General features: G+C 37.0%; 1 protein-coding gene across 1 annotated transcript in view; it reads left to right on the top strand.

Moving 5' to 3' along the window:
* LOC110427593 (uncharacterized) overlaps window positions 1–227 on the top strand; it is an 11,396-nt gene that overhangs the window by 7,654 nt on the left and 3,515 nt on the right. The window lies entirely within an intron of this gene.

The raw sequence follows: 227 nt of genomic DNA, 5'->3' as shown, positions 1-227 counted from the left end.
AACATAGAAAGTATATGCATGTCCTCCATTTATTACACAATGGATAGATATACTTATAAGCGAGGCAGAGCATACGTGAAAGATAAGAACCAAGTTAGTTACCTACCTTTGGACGCAAAATGAATCGTCTTCTGCTTGTTTCCATTGAATGAACAAGTTATGTTTTGCTTTGAGGAGGAAAGCAATGCCAACATCCATCAAACCCTGCATGCAAGCTATATTTATAG

This window comes from Theobroma umbraticum, unplaced genomic scaffold, assembly GCF_002168275.2.
Source record: "Theobroma umbraticum cultivar Fairchild unplaced genomic scaffold, ASM216827v3 scaffold_106.0, whole genome shotgun sequence".
Classification (NCBI taxonomy): Eukaryota; Viridiplantae; Streptophyta; class Magnoliopsida; order Malvales; family Malvaceae; genus Theobroma; species Theobroma umbraticum.
The sequence above is the reverse complement of the archived record's forward strand: the minus strand, read 5'-3'. Positions and strand labels throughout refer to the sequence as shown.